The sequence below is a fragment of the Aedes albopictus genome, chromosome 1 (genome assembly GCF_035046485.1).
Source record: "Aedes albopictus strain Foshan chromosome 1, AalbF5, whole genome shotgun sequence".
NCBI classification, from domain to species: domain Eukaryota; kingdom Metazoa; phylum Arthropoda; class Insecta; order Diptera; family Culicidae; genus Aedes; species Aedes albopictus.
In genome coordinates, this window is record NC_085136.1 from 293,259,943 (window position 1) to 293,276,366 (window position 16,424).

Consider the following 16,424-nt stretch of genomic DNA (forward strand, 5'->3'; position numbering starts at 1 on the left):
CAGATTAGCTGCGGCTGGAATGCCAAAAAGCTACAAGAAAGTCAACAGCCAGCATATGGCTACAAAGTCATCTTTTTTTTTGTGGCCCTAATCATCAACTTTGCCGTATGAGAGTATGTATATTCCGGGCATAAATTTCACTAAAACCTCTTTTAATGCATGTTATTTTTATGCACCTTTTTACTGCCGTTCTACGCTCAATTGGATTATGCTTAGACCGGCAGTTTATGCCCTGCATAAAATGAGACAAAGCCAATTAGATCCAATATTGTGCATAAGAAAATTTAATAATGACGGTAACTATTGCATATTATATAGGGCCCATATAGCCGAGGCGGTAAACGCACGGGTATTCAGCATGACCATGCTGAGGGTGACGGGTTCGATTCCCGGTCGGTCCAGGATCTTTTCGTAAAAGGAAATTTCCTTGACTTCCTTGGGCATAGAGTATCTTCGTGCTTGCCACACGATATACACATGCAAAATGGTCATTGGCAGAGGAAGCTCTCAGTTAAAACTGTGGAAGTGCTCATTGAACACTAAGCTGAGAAGCAGGCTTTGTCCCAGTGAGGACGTTACGCCAAGAAGAGAAGGAGAGGAGGAGGTAACTATTACAACGGCGGATAGGGGGTGTTTATAAGGGAGAACGAAGGGAGATTATAGGGGTGTTCCAGGGGATCCACAGGGGTTTCAGTGGGGTACCAAGTGATTTCAGTTTTCCAATGAATTGCAGAAAGTTTTAGAGGATTTTCGACGTGTTAGGAAGCGTTACAGATGCGTTTTGGGAGGTTTCTGAAGGTCTCACGTACGTTATATGGGGGGGGGGGATGTCCGAGTGGATTTTAAGGGGGTTTCGGAAGAATTTAAGGATGTCTCAGAGCGTTCTAGGCTGGTTTCGGTGGAGTTGTGGAAGAGTTTTTTTTTTTTAGATTTTGGAGCGTCTCTGTTTCGGCTTAGTCTAGTCTACACATACACAGCCATTCATTGAAAGAATCCTGGAAAATGATAGAATCGACTACTTCTACCATTTTTCTTGTCATTATTAATGCTTGCAGTACATCAAGAATGCATTACAAGCATTAAAGCGGCCAGGCCTACTGTGCACCGTTGTTGATTCTACAATAAAACCATTAAGGAGGGGACATCTCGTACCAACCGCTCAGTTTTATAGAGAAAGCTAACTACGTGAAAAATCGGTGGGAGTGACGATGCTAAGAAGGTTAATGTCACCCCTTAGTCCTTGGATCCTGGGATGGAACACAGGTATTTGGTCCGTGTCCTGGCTCTTGTGCCTAGGTTTAAGCGCCTTTGCTCGCTCTCTGAAATGAAACAAGACAGATTTCTAAAAGTTGAGGAGCTGTGACGTAACAAAAACAAGTTCCTCAAGAAGTTCCGAAAGAAGAGGAAAGAAAAGAAAATAATATGTAGCCTGAAACGATCTCACCAATCGCCAGAAAACTCCGTGGAAAATCGCCAAATGCAACGTTGTCTTTCAGAAAGCTTTTCAGTACAGTACAGTAATAGCAGCATGGCTATCCCAACTCAGTTTTTCCCTCGATTTTCCCCCACAGGGCTTCTTATTCCCTTTCCAAGGCAGCACAAACTAACAAAATCGAGAACAACAGCTGGACTCCGAAAACACTTTCACGACTAGTTGCTATAGGTTCTCGGCGTCTACGTAATGGAGCTGTATCCTGGCCGGGAACGATTCGCGTTCCTTGCACTGGAATGCGCCACACTCGCGGCGACCACTGGACCACGAACTGTTTTTTCATTTCTTTTCCGCAGCTTGAATCCACTCGCGGCACAAAATTTAGGGACGTAAAATGCTTCACTTTACACGGCTTTACTTAAACCTCGGATCCCAATTGTTGCGATATTCACTAAACTCGTGAAAAATTTTCACCCGAATCACTTTCCGGAAGGCGTAGCGCAATCGTTAGTTCATTTTTCACTCTTTGGAGCGTCTCTGTTTCGGCTTAGGGACAAAACGTCGAAAGACAAAACGTCGAATGCCAAAACGTCGAAAGGGACAAAACGTCGAAAACGAGTAATCTAAGGAAATAGTGAGTTGTTTATTCTTTTAAAGGATACTCATTCTTTCACTTGTATCTGCCAACTAGTTCAGAGGGGCCTTCCTGAGGCTCCCTGAAACAGCACCTCAGGGTGGGCATGTTTCTTGAGCAGTTCTTCGCGGGTAGGGAATATTCGCACTGTCGTATATAAAAACTCACATCATGTCACGTTAAGTGTAACACTATTTATTCCCGAACTTTCCCGGCCTTTTCTTCTCTTACTTCTTCGGAGCCCCTTCTACTGGTACCTAGTATTGCATTTGAACTAAACGCAAGCCAAAAACGAACTGAGCTTGAATGTGTCATCGAATCTTATGTGCGTCCTGCCTGACCAAGGTGCTGCCATAGGACTTCACATGTCTTCACACCCCATTTTATGGTTTTGGTATAAAATTGATGTTTAAAGTCAACATTTCTGCTTTGCTCTCAATTAGCTTTATATGAAGGAATATACCGTGAGGTCATCCAGTAAAAATGCATGGTTCTCTTCAGAATTTCCATGGCAATTTCAAGGGGTTTTCCCGAAAATTCATAAAGTTCCTCGGATTTGTTTCCACGAGTTTCACACAAAAAATCTGAGAAAAAATCGGGTTTCGTTCGTGAATTCCTCGGAAATTCTCCTGGAAGTCATTGCGAATGCCATCAGAAGAAACTGCTCCAAGAGTTCCTCCGAAATTCTTTCATAAGAGTCCCGAGAATTTCTTCAGGAGTTGAGTTTCCTAAGAATTCTTCCAGGAATTTCTCTACAAGTTCCTCCAGGAGTTCCTCGGTGAAGAGACGAACCAGCCAAGGGCTGAAAGTCTCTCAAATAAAGATAAATCAATCAATCAATCAGTTCTTCGGAAAATTCTACAGGAGTTCCACGGCAATTCCTCCAGGACTACCTTCCCTCGTTAACTCCTCCAGGTGTTCTTCGGGAATTTTTCAAGGAGCTCTCAGGAAATTCCTCCACAAGTTCTTCGGGAATTCCTCTAGGAGATCGTCAGGAGTTTCTCGGAAATTCTTTCAGGAGTTTCGGGAGTTCCTCCATGAAATTCTCGTAAATATCTCCAGGATTTGTGCGGAAATTCCTCCTGGAGCTCCTCGGTAATTCATCCAGGAGTTCCACAAGAATTCCTTCAGATGATCATCGAAAAATTCTCCAGGAGTTTCTCGGAAATTCCCTCAGGAGATCCACGGAAGTTCTTCAGGAAATATACGAGAATTTGTCCAAAAGATCCTCAACAATTCCTCTAGGAGTTCCTTTAGAATTCATTCACGGATCCTCAGGAATTCCTTCAAGAGATCCTCCGGAATTTCTATAGGAGATCCTCGGTACATTCCTTCCAGGAGTTCTTCGGGAATACTTGCATGAGTTCCTCGGCAGTTCCTCCAGAAGTTCATCGAAAATTCCTTCTGGAGTTCCTTAAAAAAATAAAAAAAAGACAATTACACCGTATTTGACCTTGCGGCCTCTACAGACTGAACAATACTAACATTTGACAACGGACAACACATATAACACCCAGTGGCCCAGTGGAAAATTTTTCGTTCGACGAAAAGTTTTCCCCGACTGGAGCGGGAATCGAACCCACACTCCGAGGCATACGAGACACCTAAACGACTGACGCCGCTAACCGCTCGGCCACGAAGCCCACAAAGTTCCCACAAAATTCTCGAGAAAACCCAGGAGTTCCTTGGGGAATGCTCTTGGGATTCCTCGGGAATTTCCTGAGGATTTACATGTTTCTCAGGAATCCCTCCAAGAATTCAACGAGCAGTTTTTCATAGTTTGTCGAGGTTCTTTTTCGGCAGTTCCTCGGGAATTCCTCTTGGTCCCCAGAAAACCTACTGTAGGAGTTTTCTGGGAATTCCCGACGATTTCCTGGAGGTATTAATAGGTAAGATCCAGATGAATTTCTAATGAACTCCTGAAACATTTCCCGAGAATCTTCTGGAAAAATTCCCGAGAAAATGCTAGAGGGATTCTCAATGAACTTCTGGAGGAATTTTTAGTTCCTAGTTTTTTGGGGATTCTTCTAGAAGCTACACTGTAATTCTTTCAAAGTTCCTCGGGAATTTCTCCTCGAGTTCCTCGGAAATTCTTCAAGAGATTCTCGGGTATGCCTCTTGGTATTTCGGAAATTCCTCCAGGAGTTTCTTTATAATTCTCAAAAGAGTTTTTTTTTGGGAGATCCCGTGTAACTTCTAGAGGAATCCCCAAAAAAAATCCGATGAACTCCAGGAGGATTCTCCGGGGAACTCCTAGAAGAAGTCCGAGGAGTACATGGAGCAGTTTTCCAATAAATTTTCTAGCAACTCCTATGGGAATTCAAGAGGATCTCATAGAGGAATTCTCAAGGAATTTCTGAGGAACTGCTGAAAAACTTGTTGTCAAACTCCTGAAGGAATTCTCGAGGAACTTCTGGAGAAAATTCGGAGGAATTCATGTAGAATTTCTCGAGGAGCTCCTGGAAGAATTTTCAAAGAACTCCTGGAGGAATTCCCAAGGAACTACTAAAAGAATTCTCAAGGAACACCTAAAGGAATTCTCGAAAAACTGCTGGAGTAATTTCCTAGGAACTCCTGAAGAAATTCCCTTGGAACTACAGAATGAATTCCCGAGGAACTCCTAGATGAATTCTCAAGAAACTCCTAGTAGAGTTTCTGAGTTATTTCTGGTGAAATTTCTGAGGAACTTCTGGAAGAATTTCCGAGGAACTCTTGGAGGAAAGGAATTCCCGAGGCGCTCCAGAGGAATTCTCGAGGAACTCTTTGAAGGAATTTCTGGAGGAATTCCCGAGGAACTCCTGGAGAAATTCCCGATGAACTCTGGAAGAATTCCCATTCCTCTGGTGCGTTACATGGGGTCTGAGGGGGCTTTAGAGGGATTACATAGGCTTTTCAGGAAGCTTCAGGGCTTTTTCGGCGGGATTCATACAGAGGCGTTACATGGGGTTCGAAGGAGTTTTGGGGGGGAATTTGTAGGCATTTCAGGAGGTTTCAGATCTTTTTCGGAGGGATTCAGAGGTATTACGAAAACGTTACAGGAGTTTCGGTGGGTCTCAGCCAGGTGCGTTACATGGGGTTCAAGGGCGTTTGAGGGGGATTTTGGAGGCATTTCAGGAGGTTTCAGAGGTTTTTCAGCGGGTTTCAGAGGCGTTGTGGAAGCGTTACGGAGGGGTTTTCGGGGATTTCAGAGCGTCTCAGATGTGTTACATGGGGTCCGAGGGGATTTTATGGCGATCTTTAAGGCATTTCTGAAAATTTTATAGATTTTTTGGTGGGATTCCGAGGCGTAACGTAGGGGAGATTAGGGAGATCTTTTAGCAATTTCAGAGCCATTTTCGGAAGTTTTAAAGGATTTCCAGAGACCCAATCTCAACATCTTTTGAAACGCTCCTGAGATGCCCTTTAATTTAGGGGCGTTCTTGATACCCCCTATGCGGCCGTGGCCTCCAATGCCTCGAAACGCTCCTGAAACCACTGTCATCCCATTGAAATGCCCTTTGAAATCATCGGGCAGCATATCATGATTACTCGACAAAGCGACATTTTTTGACCCCCTTTTTCCTCTCGTAAGGGGCTGTCCATAAACCACGTGGTCATTTTTTGGGACTTTTCACCCCCCCCCCTGCGTGGTCATTGGTCCATACAAAAATTTTTATTTGTCCATACAAAATGGTCATTGGACGAAAACCCCCCCCCCCCCCCCTAATGACCACGTGCTTTATGGACAGCCCCTAACGCTTATTTGTATGAAAATTCTGAAATTTTTGTATGGACCGCAACGCTCGGTCATACTCCCCCCTCCGCCTAGAGCGTTACCTCATTTGTGGATGACGCCTCATAATCAATTTGAAATGCCTCTGAAACCCCTTTGGACGTCTTTAACCCTCCTAAGATGTTAAGCTATGCGCACCACGATGACGTAGTGCACGTTCAGCGAGCCTGCCTGGGTCAAATTGAGCCCAATATTCTACTAGGGTTCTAGCCACTAGAATTCTCTTGAAACGCACCTGGAAACGCCTTGAAACACCCATGAAATGCTACCAAAAGCCACTGAAACTTCTAGGAACACCCTTAAAATGTTTCTAAACCGCCTGAAACTCTCTGATATTACTCTGAGATACCTTGCAACGCCCCTCGAACCCCTGAGACCCCCCGAATTGCCATTAAAGTCCCTGAATCCCCCTTACTAATATTGAAACGCCATTGAATTTCCCGTAATCCCATTAAAACGCCAAAAAAAAAACTGACAGAACGCCCTTGAAAGGCTCCTTGAAATCCATGAAAAACCCCTGATAATATATAAAACTGAACCAAGTGCTATCATGCGACAAATCAAACTGCGGCGATTTTTGTAACCTTTAGCATGCTTGACTAATTTTTGTGTGTCTCAACATTTGAGACCAGATGTTCCACTATTTATGTCGGCCCAAAATCCAAGATGGCAGCCTAATATTTAAGATAGCGGCTCCAAATTCAATATGGTGGCTATGTAATAGAGTTTTAGGCTCTAAAACCATGCAATATGGGTATAATTGGTATGGGGAAAATGTCCGGCCTCCAAAAATGGCGATCAGAATATCTAAGATGGCGGCCAAAAATCCAAGATGGCGGCTCCAAGTTCAAGATGGTGGCTGTTTAAAGGAATTTCAAGCTCCGAAACCATGCAATATGGGTATAATTGGTATGGGGAAAATGTACGGCCTCCAAAAATGGCGATCAGAATATCTAAGATGGCGGCCAAAAATCCAAGAAAGTGGGTCCAAATTCAAGATGGCGGCTCCAAGTTCAAGATGGTGGCTGTTTAATGGAATTTTAGGCTCCGAAACCATGCAATATGGATATAATTGGTATGGGGAAAATGTCCGGACTCCAAAAATGGCGATCAGAATATCCAAGATGGCGGCCTAAAATCCAAGATGGCGGCCTAAAATCCAAGATGGCGGCTCAAAATTCAAAATGGCGACTCACAGTTCAAGATGGTGGCTGTTTAATGGAATTTTGGGCTCCGAAACCATGCAATATGGGTATGATTGGGTATGGGGAAAATGTCTGGACTTCAAAAATGACGATCAGAATATACAAGATGGTGGCCTAAAATCCAAGATGGCGGCTCAAAATTCAAGATGGCGACTGTTTAATGCAGTTTTAGGCATCATACCATGCAATATGGGTATAATTGATATGAGGAAGATGTCTGGATTCCAAAAATGGCGATCAGAATATACAAGATGGCGGCCTAAAATCCAAGAAAGTGGGTCCAAATTCAAGATGGCGGCTCCAAGTTCAAGATGGTGGCTGTTTAATGGAATTTTGGGCTCCGAAACCATGCAATATGGGTATAATTGGTATGGGGAAAATGTCCGGACTCCAAAAATGGCGATCAGAATATCCAAGATGGTGGCCTAAAATCCAAGATGGCGGTCTAAAATCCAAGATGGCGGCTCAAAATTCAAAATGGCAGCTGTTTAATGCAGTTTTAGGCACCAAACCATGCAATATGTGTATAATAGGTATGGGGAAGATGTCTAGACTCCAAAAATGGTGACCAGAATATAAAAGATGGCGGCCTAAAATCCAAGAAGGTGGGTCCAAATTCAAGATGACGGCTCCTAGTTCAAGATGCTGGCTGTTCAATGGAATTTCAGGCTCCGAAACCATGCAATATGGGTATAATTGGTAAGGGGAAAATGTCCGGACTCCAAAAATGGCGATCAGAATATCCAAGATGGCGGCCTAAAATCCAGGAAGGTGGGTCCAAATTCAAAATGGCGGCTCCAAGTTCAAGATGGTGGCTATTTAATGGGATTTCAGGCTCCGAAACCATGTAATATGGATATAATTGGTATGGGTTTTCGATTGCACGAGAAAGGCGCCACCACTGCTAGGTGGATCACTTAGGTTTTTTTTTAATTTATGCACATTTTTAATTTATGCATTCCCAACCATATGCATAAAAAGAGGTTACAATGCATGTGGTTGTCTGAGCAAACAGTCAAGAATAAAAAAAAAATCAAAACAAATCCGACTTTCTAATTCAAGTGGAATGGCTCTGAATCGTCATAGTCCTCGTCATCATCGTCTGAATCGGAAAACGATGTGGCACTGCCAGTAAGTGAAAGCTTATCACTGTTATTATGTGCTGACGAGGAGGAGTAAGAAGCGGGCGGCGGTCTCCCAGCAGGTGATATGTCGCGACCTGAACCTTCAACCAAGTCACGGTTTATGGTAATGAACCTCTCTCGCCCGGGTTGGTCGTGCCTGTCGGCACAGCCAGCGCCGGTGGTTGATCCTTCTATCGGTGTAGTTCTGCTCTTTTAGTAAGGTAGGACAACCCTTTCGCTCGGTTCACCCATCGGCAGACATCGCATCGTCGTATTCGCTGGTAAAAATAACACCCCATAAAACATTCACGTGCCTATTTCAGAACAGTCAGTGGGGGCACGTGTGACACAAGACGAGCGGCGGCGCGGCGCGGCAGTGGGGCTCGTTAAGTTCACTCGATTGCTATAATCGGTGTGGGAAATCGATACAGAACGGTTCTGTTCGCGTGAGTTGACTCTGTGCGGTAGACTGTGGTGCACAATCTAATGATGCCAGTGTGAGTTAGAGTAAAATAGTATGCAACGGATAACCTCGCGATAATGGAGTCTTTTTACATGGAATCTCGCATCGTGCACCTTGCAGACGTATCGGCAACCCCCGCGTCTTGACATCAGCCTTCGCAGCGATTACACAGTTAACTGTGCATCCTCGACGTTCTGTACGGCTGTCAAGGTTTAGGGTGGTTACTGCACTTGTTAGCCGATAAGAATCACTTAGTTTTGGTATTCTATACCGAAACATGAGATTTGTGCTTGAAGCACTGGCGCAGTTTTGTGATGCTCACCAGTAACGATTCCTTAAAACCTCTACATATCGTTCTTAACCATGATTTTTGTTCACTTCTCCTGTCCCTCCTGTCCCCATGCTGTCTGTTGAGCTGGGTAGCAGCCAATAGAGTTCGGCTTTTGTTCGATATTCGTCTCGTCACTTATTAGTACTCCTGGGCGAGCCAGCAAAATCGTTGTCGTCGCTAAGTGGTACCCCGCAAAATATACTGTGTCAAACACTTTTGGAGCAAAAAGTCAGCTTTAGCGCAAATAACCCCGGCTTAAAACTTGCTCCGGTATACCGCTATTACCAAATGATCCAATTGTAATCGCTTCCAGATCGAAATGCTATTTCCATCATTACTCAAATCAAATTACGCTTTACGCTTCAGAGTCAGTTTCCGTTCAAAGAATCTCAGTGTGGCAATTACCGCTGCTGGAAGCCATTGAACAGCTTACCGACTTTAGCGCTCACAGCTTTTTGCCACACCAAGCCACAAGCACAAATAGCAATTTCACTGGAATCAGAAATCAAATTTCCTAAATGAGAAGTTGATCCACCGCGATTCAGTTCGGAAAGCTCCGACCGACGAAGGCGCGCATGTGGAATGCTTTTATACCCCGGAATACGAACGGAAATTCAACCGGCCAATAAATCCGACCGCAAAACGAATTCTTCTCATTTTGCCGCTTCAAATTGAACACGTTTTTCATGCAGGACTGACCTTCAGCCCGCATCGCGCCGCCGCCGTCAGACTGACAGTGGTAAGCACTGAAAATAAATCTGCAACAGACCATACTGATGATGGGTGCAAATGGATACGCGACGGAGAGAGCCTCATTGAAATTCTGGATTCACCCAAAATTCCACTCCAGTGTCCTTGGGAATGCTTCCCCTTTTCGGGTAGGCCGTCGTCCGAGGAGCATTTCGGGAAATAAAATCCAATATTTTATCGTTGTGTGACCGTTTGCTCGGCTCGGCTGGTAACACCGCACCATCTTGGGGCCACGTGTCTGTCTGTCTACTGCAAACCGACAGCCGCCGACGCGTCGTCCGTCGTGTCTCCCCTGTACGCTACTGGTTGCGGGTGGTGGGTGATGGCTGCTGCTATTTTCCAGTCACCCATGGCGGGAAATAAATTAGACGCCATAAATAAAGATCACGTGCGGCTTGCGAAGTCGAATTCCGGTCATGCCACACAAGCGGTGGCCGAAACGAGTCGTTTGCGAAAGCCAGTCAAAATAATGAACAACTTTATGCGAATAGAATTGGTCGGTGTTTATCGGATGGCGGAGATTTAAGAAAAAAAAAAAATAGGTACATTATGTGAATCGCGAACCATTGAAATCTGCGTCCTCGAAATCGTATATTTATTTATTTATTTATTACACATATCAGCAAGGACTTTCAGCAGGCATTATTGTTGAGACTGGCGGCAAGTAACGATGGCGGCCAAGTAGGACCATGATTAACTCACAGCAAATGCGGCAGCAACCACAGTTGCGCGTGACGCAGCCGTTAAGTGAGGAGCTACCAGGCGGCACCCGCAAGGCTAGGCGGCTGTTGTCCCCGAAGGTCGGCAGTAAAGCCGACAAGTCGGAAAACAGTCAGACGTCCCGGAAAGACCACACCTTCAGGACCAAGCACGTCAGACGGGAAGGGTGGGTCATTAAAAGGTCGACCCGTCCCGGAATAGAGGGAAGGGGGGTTGTAACCTCTGATTGATCCTCAGCAACCACAAGATAGGACTGGGGAGAGGACGCCCCTTGAACCAAAGTAAATCAGAAAAAGAACAAATCGCAAGTGGTGCAGGAGCGTAGGGACATCAAGTCTAGAAAACGTAAGAGGGCAGGTGCCCTGCGCTCGTTATCAAGACTGAAAAGTCCAAGTACCGTCGGTCCACCATTCCGCACGTTTAGAATACCACGGGAATGCATATTGTGTGCTAGACTACTAGAATACATAATTCTAAGATACTTTGCATCCACCGTCGGATTCTCTGACTTATATTGAATCCGTGGGAGCGATGGACCAATGTCACCCTCTAGGCCCAATGTCACCCCGAACGACGGTACTCATAATTCTTGAAAGTGTTGAGGAGCGTCGTTGAAATGATCATCAAGCTAAGCTCAAGCGCGACAAGGAACACAAGGACGCCGCCTACAAAAGTCTGTCGGAAGAGGTCCTTGGCGAGGAGGTTGAGGTGAGGGCACTTACAGCGGAGGCGACTTTAAAAGTGAAAAACCTGGACGAGATCACTAACGCGGAAGAGCTCGTCACGGCACTGCCGCAACAGTGCGAGGTGCAGGGGTTCACCATAGTCGTTCGGCTACCAAAGGGACACAGGTAGCCTTGGCACAGCTATCTGTATCGAACGTTACATAAGTCCGCTGAAGTAGGGAAGCTGAAGGTGGGCTTATCAGTATGTCAACTGACTTTGCACAAGCCACCAGAGGCTTGCTTTAGGTGTCTGGAACCAGGATACAAGTCATGGTACTGCAAAGGCACTAACAGGAGCAAGTTGTGTAGGCGATGCAACGGCGAAGGTCCAAGGTGCTCGGCCTTCAGAAGATTCACAGCTCACGATGCAGATAACGTAGCAAAATCTGAACCACTGGGAGTCAGCCCATAAACTGCTGTCAGGCAGTCTCTGAATGTTTCCCGGACTGAAAAAATCCCGTGATTTCCCGAGATCCCGGAAATTGTCCAAATATCACAAAAAACGATGAAAAATTAATAGGAGGAATTCTGAAACACGCCACGGTACAATCTAGAGCGACTGAAACAACCGAATCTCGAGGCCGCGTTGCTTGACGAGGGTGAGCTCGATGAGGCCCCTCTAGAGGACTGCTGGAGTACAGTGAAAGCAGCCATCAACGACGCAGCCGAGAGCACCATCGGGTACGTGGAACGGAATCGATGGAACGAATGGTTCGACGAAGAGTGCAGAACGGTTTTGGAGGAGAAGAACGCAGCGAGGGCGGTAATGCTACAGCAAGGGACTCGACAGAACGGGGAACGTTATAAAAAGAAGCGGAAACCGCAGACCCGCCTCTTTCGGGAGAAAAAGCGCCGCCTGGAAGAAGCGTAGAAGAAATTGAACTGCTGTGCCGTTCCCAAGAAACATGCAAGTTCTATCAGAAGCTCAACGCATCCCGCAACGGCTTCGTGCCGCGAGCCGAAATATGCAGGGATAAAGACGGAAGCTTCTTGACGGACGGACGTGAGGTGATCGAAAGGTGGAAGCAGCACCACGGGAATGCATATTGTGTGCTAGACTAGTAGAATACATAATTCTAAGATACTTTGCATCCACCGTCGGATTCTCTGACTTATATTGAATCCGTGGGAGCGATGGACCAATGTCACCCTCTAGGCCCAATGTCACCCCGAACGACGGTACTCATAATTCTTGAAAGTGTTGAGGAGCGTCGTTGAAATGATCATCAAGCTCAAGCGCGACAAGGAACACAAGGACGCCGCCTACAAAAGTCTGTCGGAAGAGGTCCTTGGCGATCAACACCTGAACGACGTGCACGGGAGCTTACGGTAACGGAGGAAACGACGACGCCAGTGCAGCGGAGGACGAAAATGAACCAACTCCCACGTTGAGGGAAGTTAAGGATGCCATTCACCAGCCCAAGCCCAACAAAGCAGATGGTATGGATGGTATCGCAGCTGAATTCATCAAGATGGGCCCAGAAAAGTTGGCCACCTCTCTGCATCGGCTGGTAGTCAGGATCTGGGAAACCGAACAGCTACCGGAGGAGTGGAAGGAAGGGGTTATCTGCCCCATTCACAAGAAAGGCGACCATTTGGAATGTGAGAACTTCAGGGTGATCACTATTTTGAATGCTGCCTACAAAGTGCTATCCCAGATCATCTTCCGTCGTCTGTCACCTAAAACGAATGAGTTCGTGGGAAGTTATCAAGCTGGCTTCATCGACGGCCGGTCGACAATGGACCAGATCTTTACCGTACGGCAAATCCTCCAGAAATGCCGTGAATACCAGGTCCCAACGCACCACCTGTTCATCGACTTCAAAGCGGCATACGATAGTATCGACCGCGCAGAGCTATGGAGAATCATGGACGAAAATGGCTTTCCTGCAATGTTTCGATAGACGGGGATATCTTCGAGGTGGTGGAGGAACCCAAGCAACACACAAGTCATATAAGAGTAATGGCAGCGCAGGTTTTGGTTGTATAGTAGGTAATTTGACAATGTTTTGACGTTGTGTTAAAGTAACGTAAAATAAACTTCTATACAAAACTTGCGAAATTCTCGAATGAATCTCTGTGGAATTTTTGAAGGAGTTTCTGGGGGAATTCATGAAGAAAATCTTGGAGAAAAAATATGAAGAATTTTTTGTAGGAAATTTGGGAGGTGGTGGGGAAGTTATTTTGGAATGATTTATGAGGAAATAATTCATGAGGAAATTTCCAAAAGAATTCTTGGAAAAAATCCTGGCGAAATTTATGAAGATAGTCCTTGGAAAATTCCTAGAGAAATTCGGTAGAAGGTTATTGCATTTTCAGCGGAATCTCGTGGCGGAATTCCTGGGAATATTCCCAGATAAATCATTCAGAAAATCCTAATGAGAATCCTAGAGAAAGTCCTACAGTAATTAGTGAAGAAATTTTTGAAGAAATTTCTGGAAATTTCTAAAAATTCCTGGGAAATTTCAGAAAGAATTTATTTTGAAATCTCCAATAGAAATCGTGGGGAAATTCCTGCAGGAATCTCTGGGTAATAAATGAAGATATTTCTGGGGAAATTCATATGGAATTTATTGACAAAAATTTTAGAAGAAATTATTGGAGGAACTCTTGAGTAAATTTCTGAAAGATTTTTTAAGGAAATAATCAGAGGAATTCCTAAATAATTCTCCGTAGACAATTTATGGGAACATCCTTTATGGAAACCCTTTCGGAATTTCTGAAGGGATTTCTGGGAAAATTTCTGAAGGAGATTATGAGGATATTTCTAGAAGAACTCCTGGAAAATTCCTGAGGGTATAAACTATTGGAAACCCTTTAAAAATTTCAAGATGAATCTTGGAGAAACTTCTGAAAAACTTCTTGAATGAATTTGGAAATTTAGAAATAATACCTTTTGAAATTATTAATGGAAATCCTGAAGAAAAAAAAAATATGGGAAAGAGACAGAGGAAATTTCTGAAGAAGTTTCTGGTAAAATTTCTGGTGCAATTTCTGATAAAAATTTTGTTGAACTATCTAGAGATGTTCCTGGGGATTTTTGGGGACATTCCTAAAATAATTTCTGCGGACATTTTCCAATGGATGGAAGAATCCTGATTTAATTTCCCACATAATTCCTCCGGCGATTCTTGGTGAAACTACTGGGTAAATTTCAGAAAAAGTTTCTGAGGGAAAAGCGAACCCGATAGGTAAATTCCTGGAATGACCTAACAAAACTTTGAAAATAGCTTTTCTGAACCTTGTTACAGGAATTCTTGAAAAAAAAAATATATTTTTTGAGAATAAAATCTCAAAAAATCATGAAGAATTCTTGGACAATTATTACCGGAAGAGAAATATTTGTACAAATTTTCACAATAGTATTCGTGAAAGTTCTTGAGATATTTTAATAAACTTGTTTGATGGTGGTTTAATTGGAAAATTCCTTGAGTAAATGCTCGATTGTGAATATTAATGGATGAATTCCGGCGCTATCTCAAACAAAAAAAAAAAAAACCAGGAGGAACCCCATAAAAAATTCAGTGTGAATGTGTAGGAAACCTTGCAAAATATCCTGAAAGCTTCCCATATACTATCTAAGTAAAACTCAATGAAATACTTGGAGGATTACTAAAAGAAAACCTTAATGAAATTCATGGAATAATCCCAGAAGAAATTCCAAAATAAGTCTTGGAGAAGTTTCAGGAAAAACTTCATAAACAATGCCAGAAGGAATTCTTGGAGGATACGTAGAAGAAGTATTTGGGGGAATTCTGGGGGGAATTTCCGGAGGAATCTCGAAAGAAATTTCTGGAGGAATCCCTGATTGAACACCCAGAAGGAATCTCTGAGAGAATTTCCGGAGGAATCTCTGAGGGAGTTCCTGAAGGAATCCTTGAGGGAGTTCCTAGAGATATCCCTGAAAGAATTCATAGCCTAGAGGAATTGCTGAGGTAATCTCTAAAGGAATCTTGTAGGAAATTCCTAGAGCAATCCCTGAGGAAATTTCTAGAAGAATCCCTTGAGGGAGCCCTATAAGGAATCCTTAAGGGAGTTCCTAGAGGAATCCCCGAGGAAATTCCTAAAGGAAACGTCAGGATTCCACTAGAAGTACCCTCAGAGATTCCTCTAAGATTTACCTTAGGGATTTCTTTAGGAACTCCCGCAGGAATATCTCTTGGAACATCCTTATGGATTCTCCTAGGAGCTCCTTCAGGGATCCCTCCAAGAACTCTCTCAAGGATTCCTCTAGAAACTTTGTCAGGGTGTTTCATAGGAGCTCCTGGATTTCACAGTATTACAATTTTTGAGTATCCATACATAGTCTACACCTGGCGAAACCTTTGCAAACATCACATTAGAATGAGCCCAGACCTAAAGCAGATTCAAATAAAATTTTCACCAAAGTTCCTTATTCTAAAGATTAATTTAAGAACCCCTTCATAAAACCTTCCTTGGATTTCTTAAAAAGTTGTCCAAGGTTTCTTTCAAAAACACTTCCAGCGGTTTCTTAAGAAGTACGACAAAAGATTCTTTAAGAAGTTTCTTTAGGGGCATCCATTCAGAACGTCACGCTGAAAATGGGAATTTTCAACTACTCTCTCCCTTTCGTGCGGGTTTTCCTATGTTTATTACATTGCTTGTCACACTTTTCAGAACCCCCTTGGCCCCGCTAAGCGTGACGTACTTTATGGATGCCCCCCAGGGCTTCCTTCAGATATTACCTCAGGAATTTCTCCAGAAATTTTCCAAATAATTTTATTTAGTAGAATTCCATGGGTGCCTTCTGAAACTCTGCCAGAGAATTTCTCCAGAAATTTCTTCAGCATTTCCTTTTAGTTTATTACTTTGAATTCTTCCACGGATCCTTTTAGAAATTTAGTCGAATCGATCCTGTGATGTTTACATAAGCATATCTAGGCAATTATCCAGATATTCCTACGGGAATTCCTTCAGAAATACGATCACAAATTGCTCTAACAATATTTAATAAAAATCCGAGGTTCTCTTCTGAATTTTTCTTAATCACATCTTTATAGAAATCGTACTGATTTACCGAGGAGTTTCTCAATGTACTTTTCCATAAAGTATATCAGAAATTCATCCTGAGATCCTTCTAAGAATGTTCCAGCTTCTGATGTTTCTTTGATTCATTGAAAGGTACTTATAGAGATTTCCACAGAGATTTTTCAGAAATTTACTCAGGAATTCTTTCAGACATTCAAAGTTTCTCCATGAAGATCATTCTGAAATTCCACTAAAATTCTCTCTAAAATCTTACAGTTA

General features: G+C 43.7%; 1 protein-coding gene across 2 annotated transcripts in view; it reads left to right on the forward strand.

Moving 5' to 3' along the window:
• LOC109431331 (serine-rich adhesin for platelets-like) overlaps positions 1 to 16,424 on the forward strand; it is a 339,832-nt gene that overhangs the window by 209,933 nt on the left and 113,475 nt on the right. The gene's annotated exons all lie outside the window — the stretch shown is intronic.